Source organism: Peromyscus californicus, unplaced genomic scaffold (assembly GCF_007827085.1).
Source record: "Peromyscus californicus insignis strain IS unplaced genomic scaffold, ASM782708v3 Scaffold_14__1_contigs__length_90479793_seg_2, whole genome shotgun sequence".
NCBI classification, from domain to species: Eukaryota; Metazoa; Chordata; class Mammalia; order Rodentia; family Cricetidae; genus Peromyscus; species Peromyscus californicus.
Window position 1 is genome coordinate 56,075,115 of NW_026294436.1, and position 13,248 is coordinate 56,088,362.

General features: G+C 43.7%; 1 pseudogene; it reads left to right on the forward strand.

Moving 5' to 3' along the window:
• The first annotated feature begins 3,335 nt into the window (after positions 1-3,335).
• On the forward strand, positions 3,336-3,761 carry LOC128109314 (40S ribosomal protein S24-like; annotated as a pseudogene).
• Positions 3,762-13,248: the final 9,487 nt, after the last annotated feature.

Below are 13,248 nucleotides of genomic sequence, written 5' to 3' on the forward strand. Positions count from 1 at the left end.
TACTATGAATGCTTTTCAATATGTGACTTACCTCTTCACTTTATTCTTTTTTATTTGGGAGTATATGGAAGAGTACACATGCACATGTATTAGCAGGTGCCTGTGCATATCAGATGTCAACCCTGACTGTCTTCCTCAGGAGCCAACAACCTTGCTTTTCTGATGCAAGGTCTCTCTCTGGGACCTGGGGCTTACCAGTTAAGCTGGGCTGTCTGTCCAGAGCGCCCCAGGGAATTGACTGTCTCCACCTCCCCAGCAGTGGGATTATAAGCATGCGCCACCGTGCCCAGTTTTTTATGTGGGTACTGGAGGTCAAACTCAGGTCATCATGCTTGTGGGACAGGCACTTACAGACTGAGCTAGCTCCCCAGCTCCACTTTGTGTGTTTAAGACCACTTTACTGAGATATAAAGACATACATCCAATATGCATATGAACAGTAGACTTCGATGAATTTGGATAAAGTATGCCCATGTGAAACAGTTGTCACAATAATCTAAATAAAGGGGTGGCTCCTGAAATGTTTCCCATGTCCTGTGAATTCTTTTCACTTATCTTGTCCAAGCAACCACTAATTTATTTAATGTCACTATGGCTTATGGCATACTTTCTGCAATCTTGTATAAATTAAATTATAAAGCATATCCTTTTTGTCTGAGTTTCTCTCACTCAGTATAACTGCTTTCAGATACATTTTTGTTGCGTCTGTCAATAGCTCTTTTCATTTGGTGTATAGTTATACCACACTCTGCTTATCCATTGATGGACTGGTTAAGCATTGGATTGTTTCTATTTAAGCTATGACAAGCAAAGCTATTATGTGCTCTTAAGTACATGTTATTACATGGACATAAGCTTTCATTTATGTCGGGCCTGTAAGAGTAGAATGGCTGGATCCATACAGGTATGTGTATGTATATATATATATATATATATACATACACATACCTGTATGTATATATATATAATTATAGTAATTATATATAATATATATTATATATATTAGCTTTTTGACTTTTTTTTTACTTTAAACATTTATGTTGGGATCCACAGAGGTGTCCTAGTGAGATCTGAGCTTGTTTTACCCAGCAGGGTTGCATAAGGGGATGGATTGACCATGTGCGTGGTCACCAGGTGTTTGGAAGGGCCTGCACTTGGCTGGCCCATGCGGTGTGCTTTGATCTAGCGAGGGGGAGGTCTTTTGCTCCATCCCTTGGCATTCCTTTAAAAGCCCTTTAGCAGAGACAAAAGGGGCCAGTGGGTTTTGATCCAGGCCCTTCCAAAGCTATTCTGTGTTTCTGTCTCTCCCCCTCTATATTTCTATCTAAATATTTCCCACTTCTCCCTGCTTAAGAGTACCCTGGAGGTAAAAGTGGAGGCAGGTCCCCCACACATTTATTTTTGCTTTTTTTTTGGAGACAGGATCTCTCTATGTAGCCCTGGCTGTCCTGGAATTCACTGTGTAGAGCAAGCTGGCCACAAACTCACAGAGATCAGTCTGCTTCTGCCTCCCAAGAGCTGGGGTTTTTTGTTTGTTTGTTTTTTGGTTTTTTGGGTTTTTTGTCTTGTTTTTTAATCTTTTATGTATGTGGATGTTTTACCTGCATGTCTGGCTATGCACCTACAGAGGCAAGAAAGATTAGTTACAGATGGCTGTGAGCCACCATGTGGTTGCTGAGAATCAAACCTCCATCCTTTGCAAGAGCAGCCTGTGCTCTTAACTGTGGGACCATTCCTCTAGCAGGCTCCCCCTCTCCTTTTAATAGTTTGACACAAGGTCTTATACTATAGATCACACTGGCTTGGGACTCAGTATCTAGCCCAGGCTGACTTTAAATTCACAACAATCCTCCTGCCTCGGCCTCTTAGAATGCTATACAGGCTTGAGCCACCACATCTTGGCTTTATTTTTAAACTTAAGGAGAATGTTAAACATTTTTCCAGATTGTATTAGTCAGAGCTCTCCATAAAAATAAAACTCATATAAACATATGAGGAACTTACTCTAGATTTTGGCCCACGTACTTATGAAACCCAGCAAATCCCCACCTGCTTTCTGCAAGCTGAAGAACCAGGAAAGCTTGCTGCATACTTCAAGTCCAAAGGTCTGGCTATCAGGGAAGTCTGTGGTTTCTCGAGCTGAATCTAAAGAAGAAGTGAGAAGCAAGAGTGTTGATAACCTGAGGGTAGGAAAAGATGGACCGCCCAGCTCAAACAGAGAAACCAGATGCTGCTTCCTCTGCCTCCTGCTCTCTTCAGCTCCTGAATGGAATGGGTGTGGGCCACCCACGTCGGATGAGGGCAGATCCTCTTTCCCCCAACTACCTACTCAATGTTAATGTTAATTTCTTCCATGAATTCCTTCAGAGGCACAGCCAGAAATAATGTTTTACCCTCTGGGTATCCCATAGCCCAGTCATGTTGATACATAAAACTAACCATCGCCGTGGCTGATGCCTGTACAATCCCACCGGTAGTACAGGAAAACTCCAATTATTAGGGAGTATTTTTTAAGACCCTGCATTACTCCATATGGTGTAAAACAACACTTTCACAGGCTAAGCTTTGCTCTGAGAGACTATCTTATAAGCAAACGCAAAAGTAGGGTGACTCTGTACCTTGAGGGGCATGTAAACAGCACCATTATTCCAGCACCACTCATGAGGCACAGACTGATAAGCCCTAAAAGTAGAAAAGGTGACACGCTGTAAATTTATCAAAATACATTGGAACTGTAGAAACATGGGTATATGAAAATCATATCAAGAAAATGAGGCCCAAGAACTTATTAGACACATCAAACTGAGGAAGGAATACTACCACTCCTTCATCTGGGGCCCATAAAAGGGAAAACACCTAACACTCACTGCAATGGCCTCACCAACCTGCCACGTGACAATCTAGTGTCTCTGTCAAAGGACTGACAGCCGGAGAACCCTGAGTGTCCCTGGAGCCGCTGCGCAGCATGATCCCGCTGTTGGCACAGCCCACTTGAATGGTCATCCATCCATCTGGACCTGCTGTCTATCTATCTCCCTGTTCCTTCCTCTGGACCAGCTCCTGCTCTCTGCTTTTAGGGCCTCCATGGTCCAACACCTTGTTTCTGTAGCGCTCTAACTTTGCACCCTGACTCTACAGCAGTAGTAGCCATGGTGTTTCCAGCAGAACCACAGCCTGAAGAGATTCTACATCCCTATCGGTTTCCCGGCTTCAGCCTCTCCGGTTGCTTTGAAATTTCTTGAACTCTGCAGTAGCCTCTTAACTCTTTATAGCCATCCTGTAACCTACAGATAGACAGACAGACAGACTTGGTTTGTACTTAGAAACTGCATGCAATGGTTAATGTTCATTGTCAACTTGACTGGATTTGCAGTCACCATCTGCTTCAAAGAGAAGAAATGGTCATTGATGTCCTTCACCCTGGGAAGGCAACAGTACCAAAAACAAGCTAGCCCACATCTACAAAACCACACCAGAAGGCATCTTTGTATTTGGACTCAAAAGTTATTTTGGTGGTGGTAAGACTACTGGCTTCAGGGTGACCTATGGCTCTTTGGATTATGTAGAGAAGAATGAGCCTAAACACAGACTTGCAAGACATGACCTTTATGAGAAGAGAAGACCTCCAGAAAACAGCAAAAGGAACTCCAGAGGAGAGTGCGGAAGATCAGGCTGCAAAGGCCGGGGTCAGTGCTGGCAAAAAGCAAAGGGAGCAGAGATTCTGCAGTGACCTGACGTGCTGGGAGAGTGCCAGTTTCTAAGGAGAGGACAAATAAACTAAACACTTGGACTTGGAAAAAATAAAGAGAAGGAGGAAGAAGCCGGCTGAACACCAGTGTTCGTCCCTCTCTGCTTCCTGACTGAAACACAATTTGACCAGAATCTCATATTCCTGCTGCAAGAGCCCTCCCTGCCATGATGGACTGTGCCCCCTCAATCCACGAGCCAAATACATTCCTCTTTCCTTACGTTGCTTTTGCCAAGTATTTCATCATAGTCAACAAGAAAAATAGCTAATGTACTGTAAACAAAGAAAGGATTCTATTTGTAGTCTTAGGGACTTCATGGGTTCTGAGAGTTCCAGGGAAAGAAGGAAGGGTGGACACTTAGGTGAGCTAGTGAGTGTTGGGAAGGAACAGAATATATGTCTGAAAGAAGAGAAGAGAAGAACTTAAATAGCCATCAAACAAAAGCCCAATAACCTCCTGACAGGCATCTTGCACATCTGGACACAAGGTAGCTGTGCAGTCCACGTGCCTGAGATTAAAGCGTAGGCGTGGCCAAAGCAAGATTGTGTGTAGTATCATGAGGGCCTCCTGGCTTCCTTTGATAAAAGAAAAAAAAATGAAAATACCCTAATGTAAATACAAAAGGAGGAAGTAAGGAAAGTTAATCAGCTAACAGCTAATAAAAAAAAAAAAAAAGATGAGGTGGAAACTTTTATTTAAATCCCATCACTACATACCACCAATCGGGTTACATACAGACTTTCAGACTGTCTATCCTAACCAATCCAGAAGCAAAACAATTTTCTCCCTACCGACTGTCCTCCTATCCTGAAGCTTCCTAGCCCATTTACCTTCAGCTAATTTCTCCTTTACCTATAATCAACACAGGTTCATTGTAAACAATTTACATCTTTGTTTCCCAGATTTTGGCTATTTAAAAAAAAATTGAGGCTGGCAAGGCTGCTGAGCAGGTACAGGCCCTGGCATGCAGCCCTGATGACCTGAGTTCAAAACCTGGATCCCACAGAGGGCAGGAGAAAGCAAACTCCAGAGAGATGTCCTCTGACCTCCAGACTTATGCCACAGCAAACTTGTATACACACACACACACACACACACACACACACACACACACTAAATTAAATAAATTTTTAAGGAAATTTATGGGCCTGGAAAGATAGTTCAGTGATAAAGAGCACTTGCTCTTGCAGAGGACCCAGGTTTGATTCCCAGCACCCACATGGTGCCTCACAACTGTCTGCAAGTCCAGTTCCAGAAGATCTGATGCCCTCTTCTGATCTCCTGAGGCACCAGGCACACAGGTGGTGCATAAACGTCTACACAGGCAAAACACTCACATAACTAAAATAATATAAATCTTAAAAATTGTTTAAATTCTCTTAGGCTGGTGGGATGTTTGCCTAGCATTCACAAAGCCCTGGGTACAAGCCCCAGCACCACCTAAAACTGGGCATGGTGGTGTGAGTCTGTAATTTCCACGTGTGAATGTGGGGACAGAAGGATCAGGAGTTCAAGGTAATCCTCAGCTAGATAGCAAATCTGAAGCCACCCTGTCTCAAAAGTTCTTAGTTCTGGTTCTGGTCCAGTTGACACCGTCCACAGCTGCCAGCTTCCCCCACCATCTGTACTGTGGTTCACGGTTCAGTAAACTCTCCTTCTTCCTCAGACCCCATTGGTCTCAAGAGTTTGAGGTTAATACTTTCATTTGCACATTTCGTCAAGGAGCTTGAGCAGTTTGTAGACAGCTGTCATGGAGCTGTCCAGGTGTCCAATTTATTGACATGAACAAACACATGCTCTCTGTGCATATGTGCACACACACTGGTGTGGGTGAGCCATGGTGTAAGTTGGAGGTCAAGGGACGACTTGTGGGAGTTGGCCCTCTCCTTCCACCATATGAGTCCCGGGGATCAAACCCAGGGCATCAGTCTTAGGAGCAGGTGCCTTTACCAGTTGGACCATCTTGCCAACCCAGAGCATTTTAAACAGCATTATTCTGTTACCCTTTTACCGGCCCAACCAGCACTTATATACCACAGAGCTTAGAATCTACAGTAACACCCTTCTCCTTCTAAGATTTAAAAATGTGTCACGATACCAGTGGTTCTCAACCTGTGGGGTGCGACCATCAGAAAACACATATTTCCTAGCACTTGGGAGGCAGAGGCAGGCAGATCTCTGTGAGTTTGAGGCCAGCCTGGGTTACCAAGTGAATTCCAGGAAAGGCGCAAAAGCTACCACAGAGAAACCCTGTCTTGAAAAACCTAAATAAAAGAAAAAGAAAACACATATTTCTGATGATCTTAGGACCTGAGGCACCACTCAGGAGCAAAATCACAGTTATGAAGTGGCAATGAGAGTACATTTTTGGTTGGGGGTTCCTAAGGCCATCAGAAATATGTGTTTTTCTTATGGTTGTGACCCACAGGTTGAGAACCACTGCAATATACAAAGTTACTCATATCTTGGTTTGTTTGTGTGTGTTTGAGGAAGAAAGGGAAGGGAGGGAGGGAGGGAGGGAAGGAAGGAAGGAGGGAAGGAGGGAAAGGAAGCAAGATGGAAAGAGGAAGCACATTTAGAACTAGTTTGGGGTTGCAGGGTAGGAAAGCCAGATGTGGACTGACATGATTGTGCTTACATTTCATTATAGTTTGATTTCCAGAATGTTCATTCAAAAACCATGCACAAAGATGCTCTGGAGCTCCCCCAGATTTCTCAACTATTCATATCTTCCAGGGAGAGTGGTTCCTGTTGGGAGCTAGCTGTGCGGCCTAGTTTTGGACCAGTACATGAGTGCTTGTCCAGTGGGTCTCCAGATGAGGCAAAAGCCCACAGGGACAGTCTCACTCGGCAGGGACCAATGGACTTTTGGACAGCACAGAATACTGCTGGGACCCAAGCACTGCTTGTGTGCTCTCTTCTCTCTTGTGGTATTGGTGATTCTCTTGGTGGTTTTAGTGTCATTTTGTCAATCACACGTGGGACAGATATGATCATGCCTGGAAACCCCATTTTTTCTCGAATATCTTCCCCTAAAATTCTTTGGGAGCCAATGCTTCTCAGGTTTCTTGTCTGGGGATGCCAGCTGTCACTTTGGACCCCGGGAGCTGTTCTAATTCAGTGCTGACAGGATCAGAGGCAGATCACCCCCTACTTCTAGTAAATATGTTTTGAACAATGGTGTTCTTGAAAATGTGTGCCTATGTTTACCACCTTTAGTTTTGTAAAGACAGGATGTACCTGACTCCATATTTGGCCAAGCTAACAAAATGGTAAATGTTTTGAATTTAAAGATGTTTTGATGTAAAAATTGAGAAAAAAAATATTTGACAAAATTGTTTTTGCTTGAAGTTAACGTTGGAGGATGAGAAAATCTTGTTTGCTAGTATGGAAAAACATGTTTGTTTTTGATGTATAAATAAAGACGGCTGGAGCTATTTGGGACCAGCCATTTGTGTGAAGCTCATCTGGTGATCAGATAATTAATTTCTTCACGCTGACCCCACTTCCCTGTCTCAGGACCCGAACCCAGGCTGCAGGCTGGACCACGGCAGGTTCCCAGTCCCAAAAGATAGCCAAACCTTTAGCTTCTAATCACCAAAAGTGTGGAATCTTATGGTGCTGCTAGTTGGGATTCATTCGCATAAAAAAATATACTCAGATCTTCCTGGAAGACATTGTCATGAGCTGGTCCTTAAACCTGACTGCTGGCTATAAATAAAAGAATGAAGGTATTTAACATAGGATATGATACTCTTGTATGTTTATCTTAATCCCACCAGGCAAGACCACTACCACAATTTTTTTGAGCCAAATTTGAAGCAAGCTTTATTAAATACTGGCCAGGACAAAGAACACTGGCCAGGTCTATGCACAGATACATACATACATTCCCAGAGAATGGCCATGATTTAGATTGGTCAGGTGCTATGGACATTCTGCCATTGTCCAATCAGGGACAAGCATACATCCTGATGTACTTCCTGCTGACATACCTCCCATCTTCATGTGATCAAGCATATTCTGTGCAGTTGGGGCATCCAACCTTGTTTACAGAAGTAAAAACATGGCTTGTTATCTTACATGAATAACAGCCCCAAGCATTCCAGAAGTTATCTGTCCTCGGGCAAGTGGGGCTTACGGGTTAGAGGCATTTTTGTTGTGTAGATCTCTTAAGCACAGTAATTAAAACGTAAAACATAACTTTATCCCTCACAGTTATAGCTAAGTTCCAGCTTCTTAAACCAGGACTTAGTGGGTCGGTCATATAACTGAATGTGAAGGTTGTGAAATAATTGGCAACAATACAAGATTTCTGAACACACATGACCAAAAAGTAACTCAGAATCAAATGTGTAACGAGTCTCACCCATGGCGAAGCATGGAACTCCGTTGCAGCCTTAGCTCCACGCACACGGTGTGCGATCTGCTCTGCCTTGCCATCACCCCACACACCAGTGAGCACTGCCTGAAACAGTCGCTCAGATTCAAGCCCACTGTAAGTCATGAGATGCCGTGTTTCTACTGGACATGCTGTTTTCTACTTAGAGAGACATAACAGCTTAAACACAGAAAACGAGGATTTTACTATTCTCCTACCATCACATCTCAGCACAGAAGCTTTAAATTAGTATATCTTTGGATTGTATTGTGTTAGAATGCTCGCTTTAAAAATTGCTGTTTGATGGGGCTGAAAAGGTGGCTCAGTTGCTAAAAGTACTGGCTGCTCTTGCAGGAGACTGGAGTGTGGTGGTATTTTACTTGTACTGAAATGTGATTTTAATTGTATGTTAATAAATAAAGTTGCCTGGGGGTCAGAGCTATTAGAGCCATAGCAAGTGCGTGGCGGCGGTGGCGCACGCCTTTAATCTCAATACCATAGAGGACCTGGAGGGCTGTACATACAAGCAGTGATGAGGCAGTCACATGTTTGGGTTTACAACCAATGAGAAGGCAGAACAGCTAGACTATATAAAGACATACACACAGGAAGTAGGTCCCTTTCGGAGAGCTCTCTTGACTGAAGAGGATCGCTGAAGCAGGAAGGGTGAGGCTCTTAGCTCTGACCTCTTGGCTTTCTTCTCTGAATCGGCTCTGTGTTTCTTATTTCATAAAACGGTTGATTACATCTACACTGGAGTTCGATTCCAAGTACCTACATGGTGGCTCACAACTGTCTGTAACTCCAGTTCCAGGGGAACTAGAGTTAGCTTCCAAGGGCACCATGCACACATGTGGTGGACAGACATCCTTGCTGACAAAACACTCGTATACATAAAATGATAAAGTAATTTTTTTAATTAAGAAGCATGCTGTTTGAGATTGAGTGAGATGGTTCTGTGGGTAAACGTGATTGCCTCCAAGCCAGCTGACCTAAATTCAATCCCCAGGAGCCCACATGTTGCAAAGAGGGAACTGACTCTTGAGAACTGTCCTCTGACTTCCACACGTGTGTTTCAGTGGCGTAGGCCCACACACACCCACACTAAAAATAAAATAGACAAATAAATGTAATTAAAAACTTTTAAATAAAAACTGGTGTTTGAGCTGCTGACTTGAGTTTCACGAATCAATCATTATGTGAATTCTTGGTTGAAATTAGGACAGAATTTCCAATTATTTTTGAATTGGCCTGAACATACTTCTCTACTTGGTACTAAACGTTTATGGGAACTTTATTCTCAGCATTGACAATAATAAAAATCAAGATGCTGATAAACGCTGTAAAACACTGAAGATGTTCTGTGGGTCTCTGGGTATGCAATGCCAGATGAACCTGACCTTGATGTTCATTATCGTTGTTGGGAGGTGGTGCCATACTGCACGTGAGAATATTGAAGGACAACTCTGTGGGTTCTCTCCTTCTACATTTATATAGGTTCTGGGGGGCAAGCTCAGGTCACCAAACTTGTGAGGCAAGCCCTTTACCTCCTGAGCCATCTCGCCCACTCCAACATTTAAGTCTTTATGTAAAAGCAAACATGCATATCCATTCTATTAGTATATAAATTTGTTTTCATCTTTTATAAATGGACAAATTGTATGTATAACAAAGAATGGTAAAATACATTTACTTAGGCTTTATTATCAGTGAATGCTTGACTTGTGTAACTATTTTATGTACTTACACACTCAGGGTTGTGTAAAAATTTCAACTGGGGAACTGGAGAGGTGGCTCTGTGGTTAAGAGCTCATTCTGTTCTTATAGAGGACCCAAGTTCCATTTCCAGCCCCCATGTCAGATGGCTCCCATCCTCCTGCAGCCCCAGGTTCAGAGGATCATACCCACTCTTCTGGATTCCACAGGTACCTGCACTCACATGTACATATACCCACACATAGAGTCACACATATATACATAATTAAAAATTAAATAAATCTTTTATAGTGGTTTGAAGGAAAATGGCCCCCAAAGGGGGTGGCACTATTAGGAGGTGTGGTTTTGCTTGGGTAGGTGTGGCCTTGTTGGAGGAAGTATGTCGCTGCTGGGGCAGGGTTTGAGTTCTTCTCTGTTCAAGATACTGCCCAATGTGATAGACCTCTTCCTGTTGCCTGCAAGTTGTAGGACTCTCAGCTACATCTCCAACACCGTGCCTGCCTGCATGCTATTATGTCCCACCATGATGATAATGGACTGAACCACTGAACTAACTGCAAGCCAGCCCCAATTAAATGTTTTCCTTTATAAGAGTTGCCATGGTCATGGTGTCTCTTCACAACAATAGAAACCCTAACTAAGACATCTTTTAAAGTTTTTCTTAAGTGAAAAACAATCATGAGTGGGAAAGTTTAAGAAGTTGATGTCTAGAGGTTGGAGAGACGGCTCAGTGGCTAAGAGCACTGGGTGTTCTTCTGGAGGATCTGGGTTCAATTCCCAGCACCCACATGGCAGCTCACAACTGTCTGTAACTCCAGTTCCAGGGGATCTGACACCTTCACACAGACACATATGCAGGAAAAACACCAATGTACATAAAACAAAAATAAATTTAAACAAAAGAAGTTGAGCTCTAGATGACCTAGCTTACTTTCTACCTGCTCTAATTGTCATTTATCTCCGAGGACAGGATGCTTGGGGATCAGAAGTTCCCCTTCAGGCATACAGGCTGGCTGATCAAAGATGACTACCAGAGCAACCACCTAATCCCCTCTAACTTCATTATAATCCCTCTTCATGCTAAGTATCGCAGCCTCCGGTGCCCTGAGAGCTGACAATTACACAGAAACCACTGCAAAGAACCATAAAAGGAGAGAGAAAAGGTGGACCCCAAATTCCTGGAAAATGTCCACCCAGTCACAGAAAAGATACGAATACTTCTCTCTTTTAAGAACCTATCCTTTGGCCCTCATTTCTTCTAGAAACTTCCTACTTCAAAGGGTTGAGGTTTGCCAAACTCTCTTCCACTTCTGTTCTTGGTCAAGAATGAAAGTGTCCCTCACTGCTCAGTGAGTGCTTGTTCTTGTTAATGGTATCACAATCCAAAAAAGAAAGAGTCACAGTTTGGGACAGAAAAACAAACAAAACAAAACAAAACAAAACTAGCAACAGACTGTGCTCTAGACTTTTCAGATTGGAAAGAAAAGGTCTTGAAGGGAGTGGTGCATACACCTTTAGTCCTGGTACCCAAAAGGCAGAGGCAGGAGGCTTTCTATGAGTTCCAGGATAGCCAGGACTACAAAGAGAGACCCTGTCTCAAAAAAAAAGGAAGGAAGGAAGGAAGGAAGGAAGGAAGGAAGGAAGGAAGGAAGGAAGGAAGGAAGGAAGGAAGGAAGGAAAGAACGTCTTTAAGTCCTTGGGCTACAGACAAATTTTACATGTGTGTCTTTTTTGTCTCGGTCTCTGTATCAGTTGCTTGTCCTATTGCTGTGATGGCAGGTTTATTTGGGATCAGAGTTTGAGGGTATAGTCCATCACAGCAGGGAAGCAGTGGGGAGCGAGAGTTTAAGGCAATGGTTCACATTGCATCAGGAAGCAAAGAAAATGACTGTCCTCGCTCAGCTAGCTTTCCCCATTTCGTGCAGTTCCGGACCTCGTCCCATCTCATTCAACCTAACTAGGTAGTCGGTAGCCCTTCATACACATGCCCTAAGGCTCGTCTCCCAGGTGACTCCAGCTCCCATCAGGTTGACAATCAACATCAACTGTCACAGTCTCCTGACAGCGACTCTGCAGATTCGTTCAGCAAAGCAGCTCTTTAACTGGTTATTCTGCAGGGAACATCACAGAGGCAGGCAGGCAGGCTCCGGTTGGGGCTCAACATGAAGGTTTAGCTTTCCTTTCTTCGTTGCTTTGCTTGAGATTGCCAGCATAGGACCCAGCCTTTCGTTCCCAGTCACCATGGATTTGCTCATTTAATGTGTTACTTCGTTGAGATAATTGTTGAAACAAAATATCTAGCAGAAATGAAATAAGGTAGAAGGTGTAGGGTACAAAAAGGTGCCAGGTATAGTGGCTCACATGTGAGAGCCAAAGTTACATTTTAAGTTTTAATTACTATGCCTTAGAGTTCCATGAAATAAACATGTCCCTGATCAGCAAGCCCCTTGCCCAAGGACAGACAGTTCCTGAATTGCTGGAGGCTGTTGTTTATGGGAGAGAACAAGCCACGTGTTTTTTACTCCCTTAAACAAGTTTGTTTGACTCACCTGCACTGAATATGCTTGATTACAGGCAGGCAGGAGGTTCACAGGTGGGAAATACATCAGGATATACGCTTGCCCCTGATTGGATGTAAACTGGAGGAATGTCAGGTTGTATGCTTGCCTCTGATTGGACCTGATGGTTCAATGCAATGAATTATGGATTTTCCTTTTTAAGCTGCTGCAAACTGTGACACAGGGCCATTTCCCTGGAACCTGGGTATGGACCTGACCAGAGCCCATTCACCTGGCCGATATTTAATTAAAGCTTGCTTCAAATTTGGCTTTAAACTGTGGTAGTGGTCTTATTCTTGATTCGTGGGATTAACACACACCTGTAATCGCAGCACTTTGGAGGCTAAGGCAAGAGTGTGACTCTGAACTCCTGGCCAGCCTGGCTACAGTGTAAGTCTGTCTTTTTTTTTTTTTTAAAAAAAAAAAACAACAAACTAATTGGTGGCTAGAAACTGATGCAACCGCAGGTGTGGGAGCCCACAGAGGTTTCCTAGTGAGATCTGAGCATGCTTTACCCAGCAGGGCTGCATAAGGGGATGGATTGACCACGTGCACGGTTACCAGGTGTTTGGAAGGATCTGCACTTGGATGTGCTAGGGGGACATCTTTGCTCCACTCCTTGGCATTCCTTTAAAATGCCCTTTAGAAGAAACAAAAGGGGCCGGTGGATAAGGATCCAGGCCCTCCCGAGGCTATCCTGTGTTTCTGTCTGTCTCTCTCCCCTCTGTGTTTCTGTCTAAATCTCTTATCCCTCACTTCTCAGGAGTACCATAGGGAAAAATGGTGGGGGCAGCCCTCCAAACGCAGGGCTGCATTGCAGCAGGCATCATGTGACCAATAACAC